The sequence below is a fragment of the Heptranchias perlo genome, unplaced genomic scaffold (genome assembly GCF_035084215.1).
Source record: "Heptranchias perlo isolate sHepPer1 unplaced genomic scaffold, sHepPer1.hap1 HAP1_SCAFFOLD_519, whole genome shotgun sequence".
In the NCBI taxonomy this organism is placed as follows: Eukaryota; Metazoa; Chordata; class Chondrichthyes; order Hexanchiformes; family Hexanchidae; genus Heptranchias; species Heptranchias perlo.
In genome coordinates this window covers 132,602-144,289 of record NW_027139536.1, presented here as the reverse complement: position 1 = coordinate 144,289, position 11,688 = coordinate 132,602, and positions in this window count along the sequence as shown.

Here is an 11,688-nt window from a genome sequence, read left to right as displayed (position 1 = left end):
TCAAACTGTACAGGGCTCTGGTCAGACCCACTCCAGTACTGTGTCCAGTTCTGGTCAGACCCACTCGAGTACTCTGTCCAGTTCTGGTCAGACCCACCTTGAGTATTGTGTCCAGTTCTGGTCAAACTCACCTCAAGTACTGCGTCCAGTTCTGGTCAGACCCACCTTCAGTATTGTGTTCAGTTCTGGTCAAGCTCACCTCAAATACTGCATCCAGTTCTGGTCAGACCAACCTTGAGTATTGTGTCCAGTTCTGGTCAAACTCACCTCAAGTACTGCGTCCGTTTCTGGTCAGACCCACCTCGAATACGATGTCCAGTTCTGGTCAGTCCCACCTCAAGTACTATGTCCAGTTCTGGTCAGACCAACCTCGAGTACTGTGTCCAGTTCTGGTCAGACCAACCTTGAGTACTGTGTCCAGTTCTGGTCAGACCCCCCTCGAGTATTGTGTCCAGTTATGGACATATGAACATAGGAACAGGGGGAGGCCATTCGGCCCCTCCAGCCTGTTCCACCATTCAGTAAGATCATGGCTAATCTGTATCATAATTCCATCTACCCACTTTGGTTCCGTAACCCTTAATACCCTTACCCAACAATAATCTTATCAATCTCAGTTTTGAAATTTTCTATTGGCCCCCTGCCTCAACAGCTTTTCAGGGGAGAGAGTTCCAGATTTCCACTACCCTTTGTGTGAAGAAATGCTTCCTAACATCACCGCGGAACGACTGAGCTCTAATTTTAAGATTATTCCCCCTTGTTCTGGAAGTTCCCGACCAGAGGAAATAGTTTCTCTCTATCTACCCTATCACATCCTTTAAACATTTTAAACGTCCCTTAATCTTCTCAACTCAAGTGAATACAAGCCTAGTCTATGCAATCTGTCCTTATAATTTAACCCTTTTAGCCCTGGTATCATTCTGGTGAATCTGCGCTGCACCCCCTCCAAGGCCAATATATCCTTCCTGAGGTGCGGTGCCCAGACCTGAACCCAGTCTCCAGATGGGGTCTGACCAGAGCTCTGCACAGCTGGAACATCACTTCCTCCCCTTTGTATTCCAGCCCACTTGAGATAAAGGCTCACATTCCATTCATCTTTTTAATTATTTTTTGTACCTGTCCACTAGCGTTCAGTACTTTCTACACTATGCCCAACCATCTTCAGCTGCTTCATCAATGACCTTCCCTCCATCATAAGGTCAGAAATGGGGATGTTCGCCAATGATTGCTCAGTGTTCAGTTCCATTCGTAACCCTTCAAATAATGAAGCAGTCCGAGCCTGCATGCAGCAAGACCTGGACAACATTGGGCTCATAAGTGGCAAGTAACATTCGTGCCAGACAAGTGCCAGACAATGACCATCTCCAACAAGAGAGAGTCTAACCACCTCCCCTTGACATTCAACAGCATTACTATCGCCGAATCCCCCACCATCAACATCCTGGGGGTCACCGTTGACCAGAAACATAACTGGACCAGCCACATAAATACAGTGGCTACAAGAGCAGGTCCGAGGCTGGGTATTCTGCGGCGAGTGACTCACCTCCTGACTCCCCAAAGCCTTTCCACCATCTACAAGGCACAACTCAGGAGTACGATGGAACACTCTCAATTTGCCTGGATGAATGCAGCTCCAACAACACTCAAGAAGCTCGACACCATCCAGGACAAAGCAGCCCGCTTGATTGGCATCCAATCCAACACCCTAAACATTCACTGCCTTCACCACCGGCTGCAGTGTGGCTGCAGTGTGTACCATCTACAGGATGCACTGCAACAACTCGCCAAGGCTTCTTTGAAAGCACCTCCCAAACCTGCGACCTCTACCACCTAGAAGGACAAGGGCAGCAGGCACATGGGAACAACACCACCTGTGCGTTTCCCTCCAAGTCACACACCATCCTGACTTGGAAATATATCGCCGTTCCTTCATCGTCGCTGGGTCAAAATCCTGGAACTCTCTTCCTAACAGCACTGTGGGAGAACCTTCAACACACGGACTGCAGCGGTTCAAGAAGGCGGCTCACCACCACCTTCTCAAGGGCAATTAGGGATGGGCAATAAATGCTGGCCTTGCCAGTGAGGCCTACATCCCATGAACGAATAAAAAATGTACACTATACACACACATACATACACACATATACATATGGACACACACAGACATAAACACATACACATACATTCACACATATATATAGACACATGCAGGTACATATACATACATACATATGTAAACACACATACAAATACAGACAAACATACACACATATATACAAACATGCATACATTATATCACTGAAATGTATAAAATTCTTAGAGGGCTTGACAGGGTGGATGCTGAGAGGATGCTTCCCCTGGCTGGAGAGTCTAGAACGAGGGGTCACAGTCTCAGGATAAGGGGTCGGCTATTTCAGACTGAGATGAGGAGGAATTTCTTCACTCAGAGAGTTCTCTACCCCAGAGGGTTGTCGATGCTCAGTCGTTGAGTATATTCAAGACTGAGATCGATGGATATTTGGACTAAGGGAATCAAGGGATTTGGGGATCGGGCAGGAAAGTGGAATTGAGGTTGAAGATCAGCCACGATCCGATTGAAAAGGGGAGCAGGCTCGAGGGGCCGTGTGGCCTACTCCTGCTCCTATTTCTTATGGTCTCATGTTCTAATGCACATACATACATCTACATAGACACACACACATATACATACAAACACACATACTCATATACATGGACATGCGCACATACATAAACATGACACATATACATTTACACACGCACATACATAAATACACACACACCTACATAAAGACTTACACGTACATACACACAAACACACACACATAAACACAGACACATAGACACACACACAGGGCAGGTCAGTCAGTGTGAACACGGACGGGGGGAACATGTCCATTCTTGGCCCTTCCTCAGGCGTTCTGTTTCTTTACAATTTTCAGAGACATCTTTGGAATTTGAGGTGAGCACCACTGCCCTGTGAAACAATGTTTGTTTTCTGGCATCACAATTATCTCTCGATGTAAAATGCCTGGTTGTGATGGAAACGGAGGGGTGAGAAGCATTCCGATTGAACTTAAGGAAACAAAAGCAGGCGGTGACGAGCCAATGGCCCGAATATTTGTCAGTTGGCCCTCGCTGCGATAAGCAAAATAATTCAATTTTGAAGCCTGATACTCCCTACATTACAACAGTGAGTACACTTCAAAAAGCACTTCGTTGGCTGTAAAGCTCTTTGGGACATCATGAGGTCGTGAAAGGTGCTTTATAAATGTGAGTTCTTTCTTTTCCTTGATATTGGTACGGATAAAACTACATTGACAACTGGTTTAAGATTATTCTGATTGTCTCTGGGGAATGAGGCCATTGGTGCAGAACACAAGGACCTGTTGACAAGACTCCTGTTAGAACTCGTCGTCACATTTTTCTTCTTGCAGAAAGAAACCTGCGGGGAATCAGACCGGTTCGACTTGTTTTAACGAGAAGAAGCCGATTCCCTCCAGTGATAAAGGAGCATCAGGAATGAGAAGGTTTCCCCCTCCCTCCCTTCTTAAATAGTGGGGTGACATTTTCAATTTTCCAATCCAAAGGCACAATTCCTGAATTGAGAGAGTTTTCGTAAATAATGACGAGTGCACCTGCTCTGGTCATTGCATTTCGACAGAATGAACAAGTATATCTCTGATAATTTGTAACCCCAGGTAATAACAAATGATTCCAATCATTCTTTGGCAAACCTCTCTTTTGGTGATCTATTATGTGGAGGAGCTTTAAAGTGCTGCCACTTTCATGGATTGTTGAACGGTGGTTTCTGCATTTTATGAAATATCTTTCGATGATCTTCAGCTGTTCTCTGCTTCCACCACAAGCTCCACTCAATTCCCTTCAAATGTCACTAAGTGATGTGGCCCTGTGAACAATCTGCTCATTGCAACCTCTCAAGAACAGAGTTGAGAAACACTGGGGGTGAAAACAGGCGGCTGATTCACTATCAATCGTTTTGCACAACTCCAAAAGATGATTTTTATTATTGATTCTGGGGATGTGGGCGTCCCTGGCAAGGCCGGCATTTGTTGCCCATCCCTAGTTGCCCTGAGAAGGTGGTGCTGGGCCTTCTTCTTGAACCACTGGGAGCGGGTTTGATACAAACTGAGTGTCTTTCTCGGCCACTTCAAAGGGAGGTTAAGAGTCAACCATGTTGGTGTGGACTGGAGTCACATATCGGCCCAGACCGGGTAAGGACGGCAGGTTTCCTTCCCTAAAGGACATTAATGAACCAGTTGGGTTTTTACAACAATCCGACAGCTTCATGGTCACTTTTACTGAGACCAGATTGTTTAAATTGAATTCAAATTCTCAAACTCCCATGGTGGGATTTGAACTCATGAACTCTGGATTGTTAGTCCAACCCCCATCGTTCTGGAATTCCCTCCCCAAACTCCTCTGCCTCTCCAACCCGTCTCCTCCTTTAAGATTTTCCTTTTGGTCACCGCTGTAATATCACGGGGGTGAAATCGCTCGACACCAGGAGCGAATCAACGGCCGGTTTCACACTGTGTCCGATTCCCACCTCCATTCACAATCGATCCTCGGGCGAGGTGTGAAACAGGCTGTCGATTCACCATCACCCGTTTCACACTGTGTCCGATTCCCACCTCCATTCACAATCGATCCTCGGGCGAGGTGTGAAACAGGCTGTCGATTCCCCATCACCCGTTTCACACTGTGTCCGATTCCCACCTCCATTCACAATCGATCCTCGGGCGAGGTGTGAAACAGGCTGTCGATTCACCATCACCCGTTTCACACTGTGTCCGATTCCCACCTCCATTCACAATCGATCCTCGGGCGAGGTGTGAAACAGGCTGTCGATTCCCCATCACCCGTTTCACACTGTGTCCGATTCCCACCTCCATTCACAATCGATCCTCGGGCGAGGTGTGAAACAGGCTGTCGATTCCCCATCACCCGTTTCACACTGTGTCCGATTCCCACCTCCATTCACAATCGATCCTCGGGCGAGGTGTGAAACAGGCTGTCGATTCCCCATCACCCGTTTCACACTGTGTCCGATTCCCACCTCCATTCACAATCGATCCTCGGGCGAGGTGTAAAACAGGCTGTCGATTCACCATCACCCGTTTCACACTGTGTCCGATTCCCACCTCCATTCACAATCGATCCTCGGGCGAGGTGTGAAACAGGCTGTCGATTCCCCATCACCCGTTTCACACTGTGTCCGATTCCCACCTCCATTCACAATCGATCCTCGGGCGAGGTGTGAAACAGGCTGTCGATTCCCCATCACCCGTTTCACACTGTGTCCGATTCCCACCTCCATTCACAATCGATCCTCGGGCGAGGTGTGAAACAGGCTGTCGATTCCACATCACCCGTTTCACACTGTGTCCGATTCCCACCTCCATTCACAATCGATCCTCGGGCGAGGTGTAAAACAGGCTGTCGATTCCCCATCACCCGTTTCACACTGTGTCCGATTCCCACCTCCATTCACAATCGATCCTCGGGCGAGGTGTGAAACAGGCTGTCGATTCACCATCACCCGTTTCACACTGTGTCCGATTCCCACCTCCATTCACAATCGATCCTCGGGCGAGGTGTAAAACAGGCTGTCGATTCCCCATCACCCGTTTCACACTGTGTCCGATTCCCACCTCCATTCACAATCGATCCTCGGGCGAGGTGTGAAACAGGCTGTCGATTCCCCATCACCCGTTTCACACTGTGTCCGATTCCCACCTCCATTCACAATCGATCCTCGGGCGAGGTGTGAAACAGGCTGTCGATTCACCATCACCCGTTTCACACTGTGTCCGATTCCCACCTCCATTCACAATCGATCCTCGGGCGAGGTGTGAAACAGGCTGTCGATTCCCCATCACCCGTTTCACACTGTGTCCGATTCCCACCTCCATTCACAATCGATCCTCGGGCGAGGTGTGAAACAGGCTGTCGATTCCCCATCACCCGTTTCACACTGTGTCCGATTCCCACCTCCATTCACAATCGATCCTCGGGCGAGGTGTGAAACAGGCTGTCGATTCCCCATCACCCGTTTCACACTGTGTCCGATTCCCACCTCCATTTACAATCGATCCTCGGGCGAGGTGTAAAACAGGCTGTCGATTCACCATCACCCGTTTCACACTGTGTCCGATTCCCACCTCCATTCACAATCGATCCTCGGGCGAGGTGTGAAACAGGCTGTCGATTCCCCATCACCCGTTTCACACTGTGTCCGATTCCCACCTCCATTTACAATCGATCCTCGGGCGAGTTGTGAAACAGGCTGTCGATTCACCATCACCCGTTTCACACTGTGTCCGATTCCCACCTCCATTTACAATCGATCCTCGGGCGAGGTGTAAAACAGGCTGTCGATTCCCCATCACCCGTTTCACACTGTGTCCGATTCCCACCTCCATTTACAATCGATCCTCGGGCGAGTTGTGAAACAGGCTGTCGATTCACCATCACCCGTTTCACACTGTGTCCGATTCCCACCTCCATTCACAATCGATCCTCGGGCGAGGTGTGAAACAGGCTGTCGATTCACCATCACCCGTTTCACACTGTGTCCGATTCCCACCTCCATTCACAATCGATCCTCGGGCGAGGTGTGAAACAGGCTGTCCATTCCCCATCACCCGTTTCACACTGGCCCAGAAATTGTTCACCTCGAAACGCTGTTCCATAATTTTTTTTAAATTTTACTTTTAACTTCTGTCTGTTTCATTAAATTAAATCATTTGCTTGTTTTTTTGTAAGAAGATATGTTAATTTTTTATTTACACTGACTCACAGAAGTTTAAATGAATGAACTTTGCTTGCCTGTTTGTGGGCGGGTTTTCACTTTGTGACAGATTTTGTGGGCGTGTCTTCACTTTGTGACAGATTTTGTGGGCGTGTCTTCACTTTGTGACAGATTTTGTGGGCGTGTCTTCACTTTGTGACAGATTTTGTGGGCGGGTCTTCACTGTGACTGATTTTATGGGCGGGTCTTCACTTTGTGACAGATTTTGTGGGCGGGTCTTCACTTTGTGACTGATTTTGTGGGCGGGCCTTCACTTTGTGACTGATTTTGTGGGCGTGTCTTCACTTTGTGACAAATTTTGTGGGCGGGACTTCACTTTGTGACTGATTTTGTGGGCGTGTCTTCACTTTGTGATTGATTTTGTGGGCGGGTCTTCACTTTATGACTGATTTTGTGGGCGGGCCTTCACTTTGTGACTGATTATGTGGGCGGGTCTTCACTTTGTGACAGATTTTGTGGGCGTGTCTTCACTTTGTGACTGATTTTGTGGGCGTGTCTTCACTTTGTGACTGATTTTGTGGGCGGGTCTTCACTGTGACAGATTTTGTGGGCGTGTCTTCACTTTGTGACAGATTTTGTGGGCGGGCCTTCACTGTGACAGATTTTGTGGGCGGGTCTTCACTTTGTGACAGATTTTGTGGGCGGGTCTTCACTTTGTGACAGATTTTGTGGGCGGGTCTTCACTTTGTGACTGATTTTGTGGGCGGGTCTTCACTTTGTGACTGATTTTGTGGGCGGGTCTTCACTTTGTGACAGATTTTGTGGGCGGGTCTTCACTTTGTGACTGATTTTGTGGGCGGGTCTTCACTTTGTGACTGATTTTGTGGGCGGGTCTTCACTTTGTGACTGATTTTGTGGGCGGGTCTTCACTTTGTGACTGATTTTGTGGGCGGGTCTTCACTTTGTGACAGATTTTGTGGGCGGGTCTTCCATTCCCACAGACATTTCCCTTGTGAATCAACCCACGCTGTTCAGAGGCTGAGCTCATGTCCTGATTTTTTTCAAAACTTCAAATTCACACAAGTCTATGCCACGGATCCGCGGTAAGTGAATTCGTACATTTTATTTGCAGGAGCTGCTGCGAACGTTGCCATGCCGATGTGAGCAATTTCCGGCCCAGTGTGTCCGATTTCCACCTCCATTCTCTTCACTATATTCGATCCTCGGGCGAGGTGTAAAACAGGCTGTCGATTCCCCATCACCCGTTTCACACTGTGTCTGATTCCCACCTCCATTCACAATCGATCCTCGGGCGAGGTGTGAAACAGGCTGTCGATTCCCCATCACCCGTTTCACACTGTGTCCGATTCCCACCTCCATTCACAATCGATCCTCGGGCGAGGTGTGAAACAGGCTGTCGATTCACCATCACCCGTTTCACACTGTGTCCGATTCCCACCTCCATTCACAATCGATCCTCGGGCGAGGTGTGAAACAGGCTGTCTATTCACCATCACCCGTTTCACACTGTGTCCGATTCCCACCTCCATTCACAATCGATCCTCGGGCGAGGTGTGAAACAGGCTGTCTATTCACCATCACCCGTTTCACACTGTGTCCGATTCCCACCTCCATTCACAATCGATCCTCGGGCGAGGTGTAAAACAGGCTGTCGATTCCCCATCACCCGTTTCACACTGTGTCCGATTCCCACCTCCATTTACAATCGATCCTCGGGCGAGGTGTGAAACAGGCTGTCGATTCCCCATCACCCGTTTCACACTGTGTCCGATTCCCACCTCCATTCACAATCGATCCTCGGGCGAGGTGTGAAACAGGCTGTCTATTCACCATCACCCGTTTCACACTGTGTCCGATTCCCACCTCCATTCACAATCGATCCTCGGGCGAGGTGTGAAACAGGCTGTCGATTCCCCATCACCCGTTTCACACTGTGTCCGATTCCCACCTCCATTCACAATCGATCCTCGGGCGAGGTGTGAAACAGGCTGTCGATTCCCCATCACCCGTTTCACACTGTGTCCGATTCCCACCTCCATTCACAATCGATCCTCGGGCGAGGTGTGAAACAGGCTGTCGATTCCCCATCACCCGTTTCACACTGTGTCCGATTCCCACCTCCATTCACAATCGATCCTCGGGCGAGGGGTAAAACAGGCTGTCGATTCACCATCACCCGTTTCACACTGTGTCCGATTCCCACCTCCATTCACAATCGATCCTCGGGCGAGGTGTAAAACAGGCTGTCGATTCCCCATCACCCGTTTCACACTGTGTCCGATTCCCACCTCCATTCACAATCGATCCTCGGGCGAGGTGTGAAACAGGCTGTCGATTCCCCATCACCCGTTTCACACTGTGTCCGATTCCCACCTCCATTCACAATCGATCCTCGGGCGAGGTGTGAAACAGGCTGTCGATTCCCCATCACCCGTTTCACACTGTGTCCGATTCCCACCTCCATTCACAATCGATCCTCGGGCGAGGTGTGAAACAGGCTGTCGATTCACCATCACCCGTTTCACACTGTGTCCGATTCCCACCTCCATTCACAATCGATCCTCGGGCGAGGTGTGAAACAGGCTGTCGATTCACCATCACCCGTTTCACACTGTGTCCGATTCCCACCTCCATTCACAATCGATCCTCGGGCGAGGTGTGAAACAGGCTGTCGATTCACCATCACCCGTTTCACACTGTGTCCGATTCCCACCTCCATTCACAATCGATCCTCGGGCGAGGTGTAAAACAGGCTGTCGATTCCCCATCACCCGTTTCACACTGTGTCCGATTCCCACCTCCATTCACAATCGATCCTCGGGCGAGGTGTGAAACAGGCTGTCGATTCCCCATCACCCGTTTCACACTGTGTCCGATTCCCACCTCCATTCACAATCGATCCTCGGGCGAGGTGTGAAACAGGCTGTCGATTCCCCATCACCCGTTTCACACTGTGTCCGATTCCCACCTCCATTCACAATCGATCCTCGGGCGAGGTGTGACACAGGCTGTCGATTCACCATCACCCGTTTCACACTGTGTCCGATTCCCACCTCCATTCACAATCGATCCTCGGGCGAGGTGTGAAACAGGCTGTCGATTTACACTACTGGCACAGACCAATTTCACACCTTTCTACATTGGCTCCATGTCCCACTCTCCTGTGAAGCACCTTCGGGTGTTTCTTCAATGTTAGAGACGCTATTTAAATGCAAGTTATTTGTTTGTTATGGAACATTTCCTTCAATGGGCTAAGTCTTGGCTCCTTATAATGGCCAACAGTAAATGAATAAAATAACGATACAAGCAACATTGTACAACACTGACCCCAGTGATATTTGACACAGAAAAACAAGTGCACCATGAAAGTAATTAAATCATTTATTCTCACCTGAGTCTGAAGGTCAAGGGTTCAAGTCCCACTCCTGAGACTTGAGGACAAAATCCAGGCTCATACTCCAGTCCAGTACTGAGGGAGTCCTGCATGTCAGAGGGTCAGTACTGAGGGAGTGCTGCACTGTCGGAGGGTCAGTATTGAGGGAGCGCTGCACTATCGGAGGGTCAGTACTGAGGGAGTGCTGCACTGTCAGAGGGTCAGTACTGAGGGAGTGCTGCACTGTCGGAGGGTCAGTATTGAGGGAGCGCTGCACTGTCGGAGGGTCAGTCCTGAGGGAGTGCTGCACTGTCAGAGGGTCAGTACTGAGGGAGTGCTGCACTGTCGGAGGGTCAGTATTGAGGGAGCGCTGCACTGTTGGAGGGTCAGCACTGAGGGAGCGCTGCACTGTCGGAGGGTCAGCACTGAGGGAGTGCTGCACTGTCGGAGGGTCAGTACTGAGGGAGTGCTGCACTGTCGGAGGGTCAGTACTGAGGGAGTGCTGCACTGTCGGAGGGTCAGTATTGAGGGAGTGCTGTGCTGTCAGAGGGTCAGTACTGAGGGAGTGCTGCACTGTCGGAGGGTCAGTATTGAGGGAGTGCTGTGCTGTCAGAGGGTCAGTACTGAGGGACAGAATGTGAACTGGTTTATCTTCACAGAATGTCACACGACTGGCTGAGAACAGACAGAGAGATGAAGCATCGAAGTATTTACTGGACATGGTGATGAGGAGAGTTGTTCGGGCAGGAATGGCCGTGTGGGAGATATTTGTGAAATTGCAGATAGCAAAACCAAAGCTCAGAACAATCCTGAAAGAAACCTGCAGGAAGGGTATTGTACGACATGTACTATAATCAGAGGCAAAGGCAAGAGTTTATTTTCTTGAGTTTTTGCATTGTTTCACACGGTTTTTAATTTTTTAAACCAGGTTCTGATTTACATAATGAAGCAAGCTGGAATCAGCTGGGGTCTGAAGCAATGCATTACCTGAAAGGTGTGTTACTGATGCCCATTTACTTTTATGTTTAATTTTAAGTGAAACAAGTAAGATTAATAAAGATAAAGTCATTGAATTGCAGCATTTCACAGGATAGTACAGCACAGGAGGAGGCCATTCGGCCCGTCGTGTCTGTGCCGGCTCTTTGAAAGATCTATCCAATCAGTCCCACTCCCCCGCTCATTCCCCAAGGTCCTGCAAATTTTTCCTTTTCAAGTATTTATCCAATTCCCTTTTGAAAGTTATTATTGAATCTGCTCCCTCCGTCCTTTCAGGCAGCGCATTCCAGATCAGAACAACTCACTGCGTAAAAAAAAATCTCCTCATTTCCCTTCTGGTTCTTTTGCCAATTACCTTAAATCTGTGTCCTCTGGTTACTGACCCTCCTGCCACTGGAAACAGTTTCTCCTTATTTACTCAGTCAAAAACCCTTCATGATTTTGAACACCTCTGTTAAATCTCCCCTTAACGTTCTCTGCTCTAAGGAGAACAATCCCAGCTTCT